We start from the raw sequence: 15,714 nt of genomic DNA, 5'->3' as shown, positions 1-15,714 counted from the left end.
AAAAGTATGTATCAAATATGATACAACAGGTTTTAAGGGGTTAAGTCTGGTCAAATGGGAGCCTGATCAGTTTGTTTCCTTGGTGAGACGACCCTCGTTTTCATGTGGTGCTTTTATTCTAAGTTGTTTCTGGGATAGTTCCTTGCTTGTTGGAGTGACATGCAAAGTTGCTAATCGATGAAAATGATTTAAAAACATCGGATTATAAGAGACGTGCCCCTAACCTTGTGTCCAGTGCTCTTTTATATTCCAGTTTACAACACTCATTTGCAATTATTTCAATTGAAATTTGGGCAGTTATTTTCTTAGTTATTTCATTTCAAAGTTAGGCAGTTGCACAGTGAATAAGTCATATTTGAGAAGGCTTTTATTTTGAAAGTCCACATTAGACTGCCTTGTTACTGCGCCAGATATATTGTGGGGAGTCTAACTATCACTGTTAGGTGGAGTGAGTCTGTGGTAACAGGGGGTTTCTTAATTATTTCAATGGAAATTTGGGCAGTAACCCATTGCATTAGTGAGTAACAGCCCGGTGTTTTGAAATACTTCCATGATTTTTTCATTGCCTATTAGAGCGATATCAATCACATCAGTGCAGCTATTGTTTTCTGCCACCATAATGCTGTGATATAAACGAGACATCTACCCTGACTTGGTTCATAGAGCCTCTAATGAAGATTCAAATCATCAGTGAAAGTCATCATAGTTCCATCCATTCATCCATTTTCTATACCGCTTCTCCCATTGGGGGGCGCTGGAACCTATCCCAGCTGTCACTAGGCGAGGGGCGGGGTACACCCTGGACTGGCCACCAGTCAATTAGGGCTGAGACAGACAACCAGGCACGCTCACACCTACGGGCAATTTAGGGTCACCAGTTAACCTAACGAGCATGTTTTTGGTGGTGGGAGGAAGCCAGAGAGAACCCACTCGTGCACAGGGAGGACATGCAAACTCCTCGCCATCATGGTTGTCTTTGATTATTTTAAACTGGTCCAGCATTGATCAAATGTCTCTGATTGGTTGGCTGTAAATCTGTCAGAACAGAAAAGGACCAGAAACATCCTCCAAAGTAATAAAATACGATCTCACAGCCGCGTTTGGTTCCCAGACTATCACCTTTCATTAAGAATCAAAGACACTCAGACATGATCCATGGTTATAATTCATGCTAAAGACGTCAAACTTCCCAGTATTGGTGGTTATCTGACGTTTGTCATGTGACTCTCTGCTTCACTGAAACATTTTTGCTCTGTCAGATTCCCATCGTGTTCAGATGCTTTTTGACTTTATTGATTTTATTGTCACATTACCGTGATGAGCAGATGATCAGGTGAGATGTTTGACATGTGACTCCCTGCAGGTATGATGACTCCTCTCTGATTGGCTGCTCAGATACTCGGCTCAGCCAGGTGTTATGAAATATTTCCTCAATGCCTCATTCTTAGAAATCCCTCAGAGCCTGGAGCTCTTTGACATAGCTCACCTCCACCTTTCCTTATAACTATAAATGATGTTTTTCGGTCTTTCAACAACATCCACATAAACAGATGAGGTCAGTAAAGCAAACATTTGACCTGCTGCCCTTAGCTTTGAACGATTTACAGAGGAGCCCCAGGCCCTTTAACCAATCCCCTACCAGTTCAGTCAGTTTTGTAACAGGTGGACGCCTCGTGAGAGCGATATGAATCTGAAGGCGTAGACGGGAGAAAGATAAGCCAACATTCCCATACCCGTCTTTCTGTTCAGCCTGGAGCTTCTGCTGTGACACGAAAACCTCGAAAACAATACACAGTTTTTGTATGTGAATAAATTTAGAGATCCTTTATGTTAAAAGAATCTTTTATTTTTGCTAAAACAACTTGAGATAAATTTGCAAAACAAAGAATGCCTTGTGAAATGACACTGAACATCTCTCTGGCATCACAACAACCGCTAACACCTTAATAGTCTGTAAAAATGTTATTCTAATATAATTTGATGTAAGAAAACAGAGATTAGGCATTCAGCGTTAATACTACTATGTTTAGTGTAATGCTAATGCTAAACATAGCACAAACAGATCTGAATGTGTCACTCTTCTTAGTTAAAACTCAGGGAAGTCAGGGAAATCTATTCAGTTTAGCTTTGAGTCAAAGCAGACATTTGTGCAAAGTTTGAAGGAAATCCCTCAAAGTGTTGCTGAGATATCACATCCACAAACAAGGGATGGGCATGAGCATCATGACCTTGACCTTCAACCTATGACCTTCAATTTCCAGTCAGTTCATCCTTAAGTCGGAGTGGACATTTGTGCTAAGTTTGAAGAAAATTTGTCGAAGCATTCTGGAGATATCCCACCCATCATCGTCATTTGGAGTGATGTTTAACTGCCGTGCCCATTATTTATAGTACATCTACTGACTTAGATGAGAGTGAAACTGCCCTCTGTCTGTCCTACAGATAAATAAAAACTGTCGTAAGTCTCTGACAAATGAGATACAACCCTCCCGTTTAAAGTTGAACTATGTGGATTTCTTGCTTGTAAATCTGTCTTTGACTCCAGAAGTCCAAGCGTACGTGCCACTGATTTTTTTCCATCACCGTGGAAGTGGGAGCTCCTTGTCGCTCCATCAGTGCAGCCGGCTGGCTCCGGGGCCCCACCGATAACACAATCTTTCAATCAGAGGAGGGCCGGCATCAGTAGTAACACCATGGAGGCTACAAGAGGCCTGGCACCAGATGAGACGAGATAAACACGACCAAACCTGCCTGTGATGTAACGCACAGATAGCATACATTAGAAGGCTCTGCAGGTATCTAGCACTAATGCACAGAGCAGGTATTATACTGGGCTGAGGGGGCTGACACGCTCACTTCAGACCAGGTATGTGTGCGACAGAGAAATCTGTCTTTGCAAGTTCACTTATAAGTGAGAGAACGAATATGACTGGAATAAAGTCAACATGCTCTCAAACATCTAAAATAAATGTTTCATGCCTCATCATTGGCTGTTGATTTAATCCACCTGCTCACGCCTTATTTATAGATTACGCTCCCATGAACTCATGTTTTAGCCGTCATGTATGGCTGCAGCTCATCTACAACAGAATATGTTTTAGTTATGGTTATTTTTCTTTTAATTTTTTTATATGAATAATGGGAGCAATTGCCGGTACTTTGATATTATGATTTAGCACATTATAGTAACACAGACAGGCTCAGTTGTAAAGGTACAGTGTGTAATATTTAGCCTGGTAGCATTTTGCTGACCATAAAAATGAGACAATTAGAGGTAGGTGTATGTTTAATGTGTTCTATGAACTAAATACACAACATTGTTTCATTTTTTTTAACTCAGAATAAGCACACAGACTACAGTAGCCCTAAAGCAGTGATACTCAACATGTGGCTCTGTAGCCACATGTGGCTCTTTTATGTCTTAATTTGAATATCATTCCCCCAGAAAACCTTTAAAAATTGAAACTTTTTTGCCCTTTTTTCCCATTCTTTGCCACTTTTCACCCATTTAAGCTACCTTTTACCAATTAATACCACTTGTTTCCTGTTTTTTCCCATCTTTGCAACTTCTTTTTGCTACTTTCATCTTATTATCATCCCTTTTTTACCTTTTTTTTTTTTTTTTGCATATTTTCACCCATTTAAGCTACCTTGTGACATTAAATACCCCTTTTTCCTACTTTTGCCACTTCATATTGCTACTTTTCTCCCAAATCTGCTGCCTTTAACCCATTTTTGCTTTTTTCCACCATGGTTTTGCCACTTTTTTTCGCCTATTTAAGCTACCTTTAGCCACTACATACCATGTTTCCTATTTTTTGGCCCGTTTTGCCCATTTTAGTCATTCTTCATTCATCAGTGACACTGGGAGAAAAATGTCAAGTCAAAGCCATCCAATAAAATAAACAGTGTAACTTGTTCTGCCATGGACGGTTTAATGTAAGTGAGCAACTTTATTTTGATTTGAAGAGAGATATGAGGATTTATTTCAGCCTGTGTTTAACAACACATGATAAAGCTGATGCTTTCACCTCTTCCATAAAACATCCTAGGATGCTTTAATCCAGGGGCTCTCAACCTTTTCAGCCTGTGACCCCCAAAATAAAGGTGCCAGAGACCAGGGACCCCCTCTATACCTGAAGGTGGCTGAACACAGCCATGAACATTCAAGAATAGTCATGTGCAGACAAGGCCGTCCATAAGGAGGGTTAAAGGCGGAGGTCTCTGGGACCCAGCCAAACTGGGGGCTCGTGGAGGTCAGTGAAAACATGGTCTATTGTGAGGTTAAGTTGTGAAAACCACATTTTATATTTGACATGAATAATAACCACTCTTATTAGAGAAAGAAATGTCTTTTTTATTCATTTAGCCTTCTTCAGATGAAAAAATCTTTTGTCAAAAACATAATCAAAATGGGTTAAAAATTGCTAAAATTGGTTAATAATGACAAAAATGATGCAAAGGTGGTGAAATTAGATTATTAAAGAACATAAATGAATGAAAAGTGGCAAAAAATAACCAAAAATGTGTCAAAGAGGCAAAAATGGGATTAAAAAGTGGCTGAAGTTGCTCCAATTTGCAAAAAATTGGTGGAAATTAGGTAGAATAGAATGAAAAATGGATATAACTGACAAAAATGGGTTAACTGTGGTCAGAAGGGGCAAAAAGGGTTGTAAAAAGGGGTTGATAGAGGCAATAATGAATCAATAGAGGCAACAAAAGGCAGAAAGTGGCAAAAATTGGTTAAGAAGTGGCAAAAACAGGCAAAAAAAGTGATGGAGAGGGTTTTAAATGGACAAAAATGGGTTTATAAGTGGCAAAAATGAAAAAAAAGGCAAAATTGGTGTTAAAAAGTGATGAAAATGGGTTCAAATTTAGTAAAATTGGTGTAAAGTGGCAACAGTGTAATTTTAAAAATATTCAAAGTTTTTTTTAAGGCATCTGGAGACCCCCCTCTCAGTGTCTGCCGACCCCGATGGGGTCCCGTCCCCAAGGTTGAGAACCCCTGCTTTAATCAACACCCAGATGGATGCTTGTCTTTGAGTTTGCAACATTTCAGCAGCATGTAAAGTATGTGAAAAGTTTGTTGAGTTTTATCTCCAATCGGACGTGAATGTCACAGTGACCGAGTCACCAAACACCAGACTCCAACGAGACCTAAAGTATCTGACACGAGGTTTCTCCTGCGCATGCTGTGTTTGGACAGGGAATCTCTGCATCTCTCAGGAATTCAGTGACTCAAAAACAAAGAAAAACCGTAATCACATGAGTGCATCACAAATAAAGGTGGCAGCAAACAGGTAGGGGTGCATTTTTAAAAAGTTCTGTAGTGAAGGGGAGGATAAAATAGACGAGTGAATGATTTTAATGTTACTGTCTTTAACATGGTGAGACACATTGAACCCAGAGGTCATGGTCTTCATCTACCATCCCTGACTTCTTCTGCACGAGTATAAACCATAAATCCCCACCTAACATGTCCTTAATCCACAGAGCAGCGGCAGACGCTGAGAATCTTGGGTAGACTTTGGTCCTCGGAGGTTCAGGCGTCTCTTCGTGTGAACTTGAAGTCGTCTCAGATGCTTGTTGATTTAAGCGAGAGCTGTAACTCTAACTGATGAGATGAAGCGATGAGAAACCAGAGACGTTCAGCAGAAAAGACAGGATGAGACTCGTCGTAGAAGGGACAGACGTCCTCATGGCTTCAAGTTTCTGAACGTTATCAATCCACAGATTTGACAGCTACTAATGGGTGTCCTCCAAAAACAAGACTGCACCTGCATAAATCAGCCGGTCTGTGGACTGGGATTAATGGTGAAACTGGTTCTATGTTTGTTTTATAGGAAATGTGGCTTAATAGACACATGTAGACTGAGAGGGACCTGGATGCATCAGAGGACCTCCACTTCACACCGAAAGTCAGACTAGTGCCGCCATATTTTGTCTTCTAATACCAGAAGTCAATTGAACTGAACATCTTCGTTGTTTTCTCCGTGCATCGCTGCCATGTTAACATTGGCAAGTTTGTCACATAAGGAAATATAAGTAGACAAAAAAATATATGAATTCTCAGACTAACAAGCACAGCGATTACATAACATTAATTTTACTAAATCCATTCATGATCCAAATTCAAGTATCACTTTGCACAGACACAATATGCAACGTGAGTTTGGCTGGCCGGATGCTGACGTCTCCACCATGTTGACAGAGGCAAGTCGCTACATCATTCAATACAGTAGAAAGGACTGTGCACATTTCAGGAATAAAAAAGCTCAAATGATGAGATTACATGGATTTTGCCACCCTTGCTCTAGTGAGTATTTTGGAGTATGTGTAGGCAAACTAAACTACAGTATAGTATATCTCAGTAGAACTATTATGAGTCGTTTTAGATGAAGTGCATCAGAAACAGGGATGCTGCAGTTGTTTCAGGTAGAATGTGTGTTTGGTTTGATTGAAACGTTTGGATTGTGGCTTTGATAATAAATAACAATAAAGGAAATCCTGGTGAGCCTTAACTGAAGAATAAGCTGAAGTACTGAGAAGTCCGATGGCCTTGGCGACAGCTGGCTGGTCAAACCGGATGCTGACGAGACGAGAAGTTTTCTTTTTTCCTGTCTTTGTCGAGTTCACGTCTCAACTTTGCCGCCTGTGGTCTCCAGTGATTATAGTTAAAATTCCTCAAAATCAAAACAACATTCCTCTGAGTTTTTCACCTCTCTGAAGAAAAGGCTGGCTGTGCTGATGGAGTACACAGATAGAGGGCTGACTGACGGCTCTTATCAAACTTTTCAACAGGAAGAGGAGCAGGAGGAGGCGGAGTTTAGAAGTGTTCCTCATGTTAACTCAAATACCTGACTTTAGAGCAGCTAGTGAGATTCTGAGTTAATAAAACCTGCTTTCTGAGGTTCATGGACAGTTTGACTAAATAAACCAAAGGGTGTTAAAACAGTTCTAGCATCTTTATTCAGTAAAGGACAGGGAATACTTCAAGATAATTTCACTTCGTGCAGATAAGAATCCTGAGTGGAGTTCCTCAAGGCTCCGTCCTAGGGCCTCCTGTTTTTCACATTAGCATGCCTTCAGACATTTAAATCACCACTACCATAAATATGGAGGTGCAAATATGAAAAATGCATTTAACCATATATCCATGCCATTCTTGTGCACAATATCTAAAAAACATTTTTAGGGAGTTTCTTCAGATTTTGCACACTGAACTGATTAGATCCTGGAGGTGAAAGGTCAAGGCCAACTCTGACTAGCCTCTTATTTTAATTTTAATTTCTTAAACAGGTTGTTTTCAGTTATTTCATAAATGTCTGTTGGGGGTCAGGAAGCAGGTAATGGATAGGATAGAGTAAAATTCTTCACAGCCCTAAATGGACCTGCATGCTGCTTTTATCATCAGAGAATTTCAACGTACATAGAATATGACCCCTACATTTTACAAAAAAAGGGATTTTCACTAGAACTGTTCCAGTTCTGATACCAGTATCAGAAGTATATCTAATACAATACGAGTTTATGCACCGATCCGATACAGTTTGGTTTGGCTTTATATTTTGCTTCATTTAGCCATGCTAAATGTTAGTGCTCTAAACCAGAACTAGTTCTTTCTTGCTGCCGGAAAGCAGGTCATGCATGGACTACTGTTTTAGAGCAGCGAAGAAGAACCAGAGGACACACTGCTGCAGAAAAGATTAGTGGCTTCATGACAGTTTTTTCTCTGAATTTGATCGTTAAAACGCCTTCTAGACCGGCGCTGTCATACATGAGTAACAGAGTTTATCATAAGTTCAATAACTTTTGAACCATACATCGCTGCCTCTTACCTGTTTTTCCTCTTGAAGCTAGCCGATGTGTTTTCCCATTGACACTATTGATGCCTTTGAATTCCTTGCAGCAGCGTTTTCAGCGATCCTGGAACTCGTATGACTTTTGGGGACTTTAGTGATTAAATCCACACCAGTAAACCCGATATCGAACGTCTTTTTATCCACCTTAATCGAATTACGATCATTTATTACCGTTAGCCAGAATGCTAACTGTCAGCCAGTTGCAGGCTGTTCTGTGATCACATCATGGTACCTGAGTAGAGCATAAAAAAGAGAGAGAGAGCCTGTGATGCAGCCCCCTGTATTATTATTTTAATATTTAGGAGTACAACTCAATAATCAGCAGAAAAACAACTTTAAGGTCATGATGCTGTACATGATTCATGATTCATACATGGTTCTATTTGTTGAGCCATGGTTTGCCAGTCTGAACAGTCAGTCCAGAAAGCTCATGCTGGTATTGGTATCGGCCGATACCCAACATCTTGGTATCGGAATCGTATCGGGAAGGAAAAAATGGTATTGGAACATTCCTAATTTTTTCCACAGTTTAACAGGTTTACCTGGTGTGGAGTTGATCTATGTCACTAATTACTCAGGCCTGCAGACCGTCTAGTGTCATGTAGCTCAGTGGTTCTCAACTGGTCCAACCTCAGGACCCACCAGTCTCTCTTACAACAAATCATGACCCAAGTTTCCAAAACTACAGAGTCTGGGAGGTGACATCGACCCCATCGACCGGACATCGACTGGCCCCAGCGGCAGGTAATCCGTGAGTCCTCCGCCTCGCTCCTCTGGTGATGTATGTCCCGGGTCATCTGCCTGCTGGTCATCCTTCGGTCCTCGTTGTTGGATCCTCCATGGTTCGACATGTGCAGATTAGCAGGTGCGCCAACTTCACATCTGGCTAAAAGACTACTGCTGTAACAGAGGCATTCCCTATGTGGACAATTTTACATCCTTCTATAAAAGACTCGACCTCTTTGAACGTGATCTCGTCCACCCTAATCACACAGGTTCCCGTCTTTTATCATTGAACACTGAACTTACTCTGTGCTCCTGCAAGGCCTTCTCAGCATGACAGTCCGAGCACAACTCTATTACACGCCCCACCCACCGTATTCAGGCTTCCCCATCAACTAAAAATGCTACTATATCCCAGCCGATGTCTTCTGGTCCCTCAGATTTCAAGAATAGGAAAGGTTTAGGTTTAATTCATTTAAATATAAGAAGCATCCTTCAGCATGACAAAATTGATCCGTTAAAAATCCTGACAGCACAAACTAATCCAGATATTACTGTTCTCTCTGAAACTTGGCTGAAATCTTCTGTATGTGACTCTGAGGTTGCCTTGGATGATTTTAATCTGTTCAGAACAGACAGAAAATCTAGTGTGGCTATTTCTGCCAGAGCATCTTTAAATTGTTCTGTGCTAAATTCAGTTACAATTGAAGGTGAACATTGCAAATAATAATTCTGTTACTGTGGTTGCTGTGTACAGACCTCCTTCAGCTTCCCCTTCTGCTTTAAACATGTTAGCTGATCTTTTAGCTCCATACATAAACTCTGAAATTGTTGTTTTAGGTGATTTTAATTTGAACTGGTTGAGTTCTGCTTCGGATAACCTAAAAGAAGTATGTGAAAATTTTAATTTAACACAACTGATCAATGTTCCCACCAGGCCAAACCTAAAAGACCCCTCTAAGTCAACCGTGATTGATTTAATTTTCAGGAACAGAGCTGAAAAAATGACCGACTCTGGTGTATTTGAGCTTGGTTTCAGTGATCACTGTCCCATCGCTTGTATAATTACCATTATATACTCTTCATACTCTGACCCCTTATAAACTCAGTTTAGGAGATCATTTTTAAGAGTCAATAAGACAAGTAACCTCTGAATTTAAATGTTAATTTAATGGCATTATTAAGAATTGAAGTATCATTATTTGCGTTTGTGGTTCATAGTCACATCACTTTATATTTTATAATTTTATAACATAAATTCAGTAATACGCAGCGTATGAGCTGATATACATTATACCAGTGGTTTTCAAACTTTTTTCGCCCAAGGCACACCCAAGGTTAAGCCAAAATCTCAAGGCACACCATATTTAAATCGATACAAAACAGACTTTTTAAATAATGATACAGTCAAGGTGGCCCACAAGGGGGGGATAAAGGGGAGAGCTTTCTGGGGCCCAGCCAACTGGGGGATCATGGAGATGGCCAAACAATGGGTTGAAATTGGCAAAAACTTGTTGAAAGTGTCAAAATAGTGGTAAAAATGGGTTGCAGTTGGTTGGAAAGGATTAAATGTTGTAAAAAGGTGGTAAAAATGGGATGAAAGTGATAAAAAAAAAGGGGTAAACAAGTGGTCAAACAAAGGCAAGAGTTTGCAACTATTGCCAAAATGGTGGCAAAAATGGGTTAAAAGTGTCAAAAAATTCCACAAAAGTAGCAAAAATGGGTCAAAAATAGTAATAATAAGCAGCAAAAATGTGAAGGGTTGAAGCTGTCAAAAGAAGTGGTAAAAATAGGAAGAAAAATTGGTTAACTTTGTTAAAAAATGCACAAATTAATCATTTCAAAACCAATTTCAAACCAATGATAGCTTGCCATGCTTTTCAGCTCTTAATGCAATAAACAGGATGCTAGCACCAGTGCTACTGATCCAACACACATACTCAGATATCATCAATAAATCCCAACTAGGGAGGGGGGTCTCGGGGGTTTTTCAGGGGTCCAGCCACATCTGTGGGCAGGCCTGGTTACAGTTCTTGCCATAAAGTTGTAGTAATAACATATGGTACATTTCCCCACGGCACACCTAGACTTGCCTTAAAGCACACTAGTGTGGCTTGGCCCACCATTTGAACACCACTGATTTATACAACTTGCTAACTTTTGCTAACTTCACTCAGGGACACTCGATATAACTTGTCCCTCACGTTTGCCCTAACAGAACCGGTAAGTACACCTGTTCTACGTGTCCGGATCTGTAGTGGTTTTCACCTCTTTTAATGCTTTTTTGATCATCTTTGAAAAAAAAAAAATACAAGACTGGATATCGATAACGCCATGACACCTTATTTCAGGGGTGTCAAACTCAATCACAGCAGGGGCCAGATTCTGGATTTAGGTCTGGCCTGAGGGCCAAACAGGGTCAACAAAGCCTTAAACTGTCAACCTCATTTTCACCAGTAATAAAATATGAAAACACAGCACTGATGATGAATCATTTGGAAATTCAAAAAAGTAAAAAACTGAAGTTTAAAGGCTCAAATCTGAGATGAAAATTCAAACTTATTAGTTTAAAAGATCAGAACATGATATTGTAAATAAAAAAATGATTTTAAAGAGCAAATATACGAGGAGAAAGTTGAAATCATAAGTTTGAAAAGTCAAAATATGAGATCAAATTTAAAATCATGACTTTAAGATACAATTATGTCTTAAAATTTTAAATTGGGAGTCTGATAGTTCAAAATATGGGATTAAAAAGCCAAAATAAGGAGTTGAAAATATCAAAATTTGAGCTAGAATTCAAAATGATGACTTAAAAAGTTACAAATATAATTTATAGTCAAAATTGGGAGTGTAAAAGGTCAAAATATAAGAAGTAGAAATTATGATCTTAAAATGTCAAAATATGAGAAAAAATTGAAATCATGTGTTTAAAAGTCAAAATATGGGATTAAAAAGCCAAAGTAAGGAGTTGAAAAGGTCAAAATTTGACTTAAAATATAAAATTTGGAATCTAAAAGAAAAAAACTGTGACATTAAGTCCACGTTATGAGTTGAAAAGGTCAAAGCATGAAATAAGTCAAAATCATAAGTTTGAGTCATAATCTTTGAAAATATGAAATAAAACACAAATCATTTTTTCCCCACATTCTTTACTTTTTATCTAATTTTCTTACTCTTAACTTATTCAGGTTTTTATGGCTTAACAAAGATTTTTAAAATAATCAACGTTAAGTTTACATTATCATACTGGAGGAAATCTGCAGACCTCATACTGGTGGGCCAGTTAGAATACAAATACGATATAATCGTTCCCCCAGGCCTTGAGTTTGACTCCTGTGCTTCATTTGATCAGGTCACAATAAGAAGAAAATCTTTCATAAACAAAATATGAGTGGGAGATGCATTTAAAGTTTAAAGCCCAGTGGGGATGACGTTGAATTCAGTTGACCGTGTTGTAGTTCAGTATAGCATGACATTAGCTTTTTACTTTCATCAGTTGTATTTGAACCAAGTATGACTGTTATAAATCTATGAACATTATCTTGATGAACAAAACGTGTACGTTTCATAAAATTTTATTGGACACAGATCTTATTTTCAGCAATAATTCAAAATCTCACTCTATAGACCAATCCTGAGAAACACCGGAAGTTGAGTAGCCGCCATTACTGTGTTGGACTCTCGCCATGCATTCTAATGAAAGTTGACTTGTAAAGTGAACGTTTCTGATTTTGCCATGACTTTAAATTCAACTTGATTTTACTCAACAAGTTAGAGGACGTGGTACACGACATATGGATTTCACAGCTGATTTAAAAATCGTCACAAACTTAAGATACGTACGTAATTTGATAAACTATGTTTTTGCTAGTACATATTTACGTACAGTTTTATATTATTATGCTAACTAATATGAATATAATGTCATTAATTCTCGTTCACGTACGCTGGGTTAATGTTAGACGACATTGTTTTTTCGGACGTTATGACACGTAACTGCTGAGCAAGTAAAGATATGTCCAGTCTGTCCAGCTGGAAAACAAGCCAGTTGCAAAATAAATGGCAAATAATTACATATTTCATATTTTATTTCCTAAAGAAGCATTAGTTAGGGGTTGAATTATTCTAATATAAACTAGAAGTCATTTTTCTATGACCTACGTTTTGTGTGAGAGGTAGGCTACTCCGTCCTGCAGTGCTCAGCTGCACATGGCTAATTAAACATTCATGAGATCAACATGAAGTAGTGGCGAAGACAGACAAAACTGCAGGATAATCAGCAGTATGGAAGGATTTTCAATCAGCCAAGGATGCAGCGAATAACGAAGCAGAAATAAGGAGAAGACAGGTTAGACACAAACATGGAGAGGTAGCAGCTGAGTGAGTAGACTGGGTTAGTTAGCTACCTGTGGCCAATTCTCAAAAATGTTGGACTGTTTTTAAAATGGATTCGAGTTGACAGGAAGGAACAGATGTTTTTGGCTGTGGAGGACAGCACTGACCTTTTTACATGAAGCTGGTTAGCATGATCAGAGCTAACAGGCTAACCACTCCAGGCTAACATCAGTGAACACTTAACTTCAGCTGCTGAGGGGATAAACAAGGCAAAGACAGCACTAAACTATCAACAGGGGACGTTTTACTTCAACTATTCCAAGAACAAGGATAGCTGGATTTTAAAGTTGTAAGCTGACAGCGGTTGCAGCTGAAGTCATCAGCTTATGAGGACCAAGATCGTCAGTTAGGTAAGCAACAAAGTTCATTTCAAATGTGGAGTTTTAGCAGGGTGTTGACATTATTCTGCTGCTGGTTAGCGGTTTGGTACAATGATTTGTTGGTGTTTTCTGTGGAGGATATGTGGCTGTTGTAAACTGCTAATGGTGGCTAATGAGCTAAGGGCTGAGAGCTAACGTTAAGCTACGTCTTGTTTAACGTGTCAGACGTAACAAATGGCGTATGTGAGGAACAGCTGGTCACACTGTATGCTTTCTGTTTGACTTACATGCAATTAAATGAAATAACGACTTTTCTCAGTCATTTTTAAGTTCTGATCATGTGTAATCTGTGTTGGACAGGCTGTAACAACAGGACGGAAAGCTCGGATTATTGTTCAGTTCAGTTTTTACCCGTTTGGACTCAGGTCAGGTTTTGTACAGAAATATGTTGCTCTTGTCTTGACATGATACTTGATCAAGGAGTTTGTGTTTGTGTCTGTCACTGCTTTTAATGCTGGTTAAGTCCTCTAGTCGTATATGAGTGGAATTATGGAGGTCGCTCAGCTATGAGAGTCTGGCGTGAACTCTGGGTCTAAATTCACCTTTTTACTGTATTTTCTGAAATGGATAATAGACATGGGTAAAATATATTTAATTTGTAAAATATAATTGAAGTCATAGCCCTCTGATTACAGTTCCCGTGTGCTTCTGTAACGTTTTTTTTTATTCCAAACATACCTGCTGCTGTCACAGCCAGCAGGTGGTAGTGGACATAGATATATAAGAGTAGATACGACACGCCCCTTTGAGCTGCGTGCCTACGGCGAGGCTAAGCTAGTGGGGGCAAAAGTGTCGGGGCATCCCATGGTTGTAGATGGCACGAAAACTTAAACAACAAGGATGCCTGCACATTGTGCTGCATATGGCTGCACACTACACTGTACAGTTGAAACAAGGAAACTGGAAATAACCTTTCATGGGTAAAAAATGTTTTTGGCTCTTTTTTCATCATTAAATCTTGTTGAGAGCTTAAGTAACTACCTGCTACTAGCAAAACACTAACGCGAGCTAGCAGCTTGACAGCCAAATACCAGACGATTAATAGTAGCTGTAGTATAGTTATACAAGCAGTGGTAATAGTATAAATAGCCTTTAGAGTCGTAGAAGTATTATCAGCATTTGTAATAGTATTACCAGTTGTAGTAGCAGTGCCAGTATCAGCAGTAGTAGTTGGTGTACTACCACTACTACTAGTAGTAGTTATATAAGTTATATACGTTATAGTTATATGTATAGTTATATACGTTATTTAAGTCCGAGGTGAAGTGAAGTGTTACTATTTACTCAGTGACACGCACAACAATTTCAATGTACCTGTTTCTAACTGGTACAAATGGCAATGAACTCTATTCTATTCTATCTCCACAGAGTGTGTTTGTTTCTATAAACATATATATAGAGAGAGAGTGAGAGAGAGACAGGAGGGAGAGAGAGACAAATAAATGAATTTTAATGATTATTTGATTACCTTTACAATTAAATCTTTAGATCTAAAAACATATTTTCTCTCTCTCTATATATATCTTTATCTTTCCAGTTTTATACATACAACTATATGTCTATGTATATACATTTATAAATATATAATGGCTGAACATAAACGATTCCCAGACCTCTGGAATTAAAGAGTAAAATTACTAATATTGTAGGCTACATTGGTAGAAAGCCCCTTTCTGTTTTTTTTTTTAATCAAATGATCTGTATATATAGCACATATTTTGACGTTGACAATAAAGCAAACTGCATGAAAATCGGATGAGAAATGAGCAAGTTATCATTTATTTTCAATGTACATGCATTGACTTTAATGAGACTGTCGCCCCCGCCGAGATGGCCGCCACGTAGGCACGGCGTATCACGCTGGCGTATCTAGTGTTCTATAGATATCTATGGTAGTGGACACCGCAGTTCTACTGCAGTAATGGCGGCCGCTCAAGATGGCGGTGCCCACAAAATAGCCGTAGGATTGGTCTATAGCCAAGGGGAATTCCAGTGATGACATCACTACCATCAACGGGCTTTGATCTTTCCTCTCAAATATAGCACTGGCCCTTTAAGATGGAATGTTCCAGTATAGCAGAATAGTGATGACATCACAAGGGCTTTGATCTTCTCCAACCTATAACCTAGGATTTTGTTCATTTATTTGTTAGACAAACACTGTTGTTGATCAAGGACACGTCCTCTGTCTTTAGGTGTCGCACTATTGAAATTTAGGTTCAATCCTAACTCTATTTCATTAGAATTCACAATTCACAGTGCAAATAAGAAAGAGATGTCTCAGGATTTAAAACAAGAGGAGATGTCTCAGGGTTTCAAACACGAGGATGGTTTTGATTTTGATTCTGATT

Source organism: Cheilinus undulatus, linkage group 8, assembly GCF_018320785.1.
Source record: "Cheilinus undulatus linkage group 8, ASM1832078v1, whole genome shotgun sequence".
Classification (NCBI taxonomy): domain Eukaryota; kingdom Metazoa; phylum Chordata; class Actinopteri; order Labriformes; family Labridae; genus Cheilinus; species Cheilinus undulatus.
The sequence above is the reverse complement of the archived record's forward strand: the minus strand, read 5'-3'. Positions refer to the sequence as shown.